The sequence below is a fragment of the Antechinus flavipes genome, chromosome 2 (genome assembly GCF_016432865.1).
Source record: "Antechinus flavipes isolate AdamAnt ecotype Samford, QLD, Australia chromosome 2, AdamAnt_v2, whole genome shotgun sequence".
NCBI lineage: Eukaryota > Metazoa > Chordata > Mammalia > Dasyuromorphia > Dasyuridae > Antechinus > Antechinus flavipes.
Window position 1 is genome coordinate 230881080 of NC_067399.1, and position 3513 is coordinate 230884592.

Here is a 3513-nt window from a genome sequence, read left to right on the forward strand (position 1 = left end):
GGGGCAGACCCAGTCTACAAGCCAATTCTTCTAAATCCTAGACCTGGACTTTTTTCACTACATTATGCTGAGTATATAGATCTGGAAATTATGTAAATAGAAATAATAATTAAATCCATAGGAATTGATGAGATCACCATGAGTGTAATTATATTGAGGATATAGGAGGACTAGGACAAAGCCTTGGGGAACACCTTCAGTTATGGGAAGGGTGCTTGATATAAATGGTAAAACCAAAAAAAGAAGATTTAAAAGGAACCATTAGACAAATAGCCCAAGAATCAGGAGAGAGAAATACGAGAGATGGGAAGAGGATGGGTCTTCAGTATCAAATGTAACAGAAACTGAACCCAGGGCCTCTGATTATGGGTTTGTTTTTGTTTCTCTTAAAGATAAAGGGTGAAGATTAGGGGGAAAGCTTTCAGATTTAACATTTAAGTTGTCTATAAAACGAGAGGGTTGGACTAGATGGCTTTTGAGGTTCCAGTTCTAAAACCATGATCTTATAAGGAGAAAGATAATTTCAAGATTTAAGATGACAAGAGGGAAAGAAAAAGGAGCTCACACCAAACAGCCTCGATATATTTGTAAAATAAGAATCTAGATATTTAGCTGAGAGGGGATGAGAGGGAAGGGATGGCAAGGCTTGAGGAGGAAATTTTGGAATAGCTTCTATAGGGTGAGACAGGTTCTTAAGTTATGGGCCACAACTCTACATGGGGTCTCATAACTGAATGTGGGAGTCATGAAATTATGATTTATTATCAGTAAATGTTTTATTTGTATACCTAGTTTTTATACCTACATACCCAGAGTTGCATAAAATTTCTCAGGCAAAAATGAGTTGCCAACAGAAAAAGTTTAAGAAGCCCTGAAATAGGGAATTGATTACAGAGGAGGAAGAATATTCCCTTGCTATGGGAAAAGCCCAGCTGAAATTGGATAACATGAATTTTTAGTGTTCCCAGTCAGCAAGGTTATATGACTTCTTACAGCTCTATCCAGTTGTGGAAGTGGAGAAAGCACATGGGATGAATAATCCAGGGCTGGAGTTTGTAGCAATAATTCAAAGGGATGGAGCACTCAAGAGTAGAGAATGGAGCAAAGTTGAACTGATTAACTAGAGGGTAGAAACTGGGAAGGATAGTGAAGTCAGAACAAAGTAAGGAATGTCTTGAGGAAACACTCAGGGATGGAGGAAGTGCAGGTTGTTATGAGGGGGGGAAAGGTGCAGGAGAAAAATAGAATGAAAAGAGATTATGAGCCAATAGAGGAATGTCAGAGATTTTCATCAAGGATCAGTTCTTTGGTGTGCTGTTTCTAGCCATTAATTCCCAGGAACTCTCTGTATGTACTCTCTCCTTCCCCCTTAGCCAAGGAAAGAGTCTGAGAAAAGATATCTTCTCATGGCACCATAACTGGAATATTGTATTTAGTTTGGGGTACCATTTTTAAAGTGACAAGCTGGAGAGAAGGATGGCCAGGAGGTAAAAGGGCCTTGAGTTTATACCTTATGAGAATGGAATTGAAGGTTTGGGAATGTTTAGCCTGAAGAAGAGAAGACTCACACAACAGCTGTTTTTAAGCACTTCACACACAGAATTACAGGCACCTAGTCCCACCCACATATGAAGTATATCTAATGAGTGGCCTTCCAGCTCTGTTTGAAGACCTTCTGGGAGAGGAAGCCACCTCTTTAAGCAGCTCTAATTGTAAGTAATATCTTCATGAATTAAGCCTAAACTTTCTTGTTTGTGATTTCTACACATCGCTCCTGGTTCTACCCATTGGGACGAAATATAGCCCCACTAGTCTACTTGACCGTCCTTCAAATACTTGGAAACATGTCCCTTTGGAGTCCTCTTTTCTCCAGGTTAACTTTCCCATTTCCTTCAAGAGATTCACATATGACATGAATTCATCCTGGTTGCCTTCCCCTGGATACTCTCCATCCCAAAGTCCTTCTTAAACCCTGGAACCCAGAAATGAACGATAAAATCTGAAAAGGGCAGAATACAGTGGAAACTATCACTCTGTATTCTCAGAAGCCAGTGCCTCTCCCTGTAGCCCAAGATTGAGTTAGCTCTTTTTGGCTGCCATATTACGTTGCTGCCTCATATTGTCCTTGTACATCTCCTCCAGATGTTTTTTAGGGCATCAGATTTCTCCTATGTTATATTTATGAATTTGACTTTTTGTACCCCAAGTGCAAGTTTTACATTTACCCCAATTGAGTTTTATCTTGTTGAGTCAGCCCCAAATTTCAGCCTGACAATATCCCTTTGCATCCTGTCATCCGGTATCTTTGTAATCTACAAATCTAATGAACACACTTCATATGTTTTTATCTGAATCAGTGCCATAAAAGTGACACAACACAGGATCAAAAAGATTGCTGAGATATTCCTCAGGAGACTTCTTGCCATGTTGCTATTGATCCATTCAACCAGTTTTTAATACTGTCCAATTGTATTATTGTTGAATCAATCACTCTAGCTTTTCCATGAGAATAACATATTATTGTAATGTTGCAGGTGGTTTCAGAAAAACTTAGGAAGACTTATATGAATTGATAGAAAGTGAAGTGAGCAGAACCAGAAGAACAACTTATACACTAACAGCAATCAATCACAAAAGACTCAGTATGATCAATACAATGACCAATAATAATTTCAAAGAACTCATGACAAAACATGAAATCTACCTCCAGATAGAGAAGTAGCGAGCTAAGTGCAGATTGCAGCACATTTTTCTCACTTTCTTTTTCTTTTTTTCTGGAATATGGCTAATGAAATTTGTTTTGTGTGACTTTCTATTTATAATAAATTTTGTATTTTTTTCCTTCTTATGGGATAAGGGAACTGAAAATAAAATAAAATTGAATTTTAAAAGAAAACTGACATGAGATGTTTTATCAAAAACTTCACCAAAATCTGGGAAAATTATACTCACAGCATTCTCTCCCTCACCCCCATCATCTACTAATTTAGTAATACTGTCAAAAAAAGAAAATGAGGTAAGTTTTGTCAGAATCTGTATTTGATGAAGCCACAATATTTTTGGTATTCATTATCCCCCTTCCTATATACTTATCAACCTTCTCTTTATTGCTCCTTCAATTATAGTTTGCAGACATAGCTCTTTTTCCATTTTTGAAAAATGAAATATTTACTCTTTTCCAGTTTTATGGTGTCTCTGCCATTTTCCATGATCATTCAACTATCACCTGCAGTAGCTCAAAAATCACACGTCAACAAGTATTTTTTAAATGCCTATTATGTGCTATTGTTCAGTCATTTTCAGTCATGTCTGACTCTTGGTATCTCTATTATGGGTTTTCTTGGCAACTATCCTAGAATGATTTGGCATTTCCTTCTCCAGCTTATTCTACAAACGAAGAAACTGAAACAGAGTAACTTGCCTCAGGTCACACATCTGGTAAGTGTCTGAGGCCAGATTTGAACTCAAAAAATGAATCTTCCTAGCTGCCCAAGGACGCAAAAAAGGCAAAAG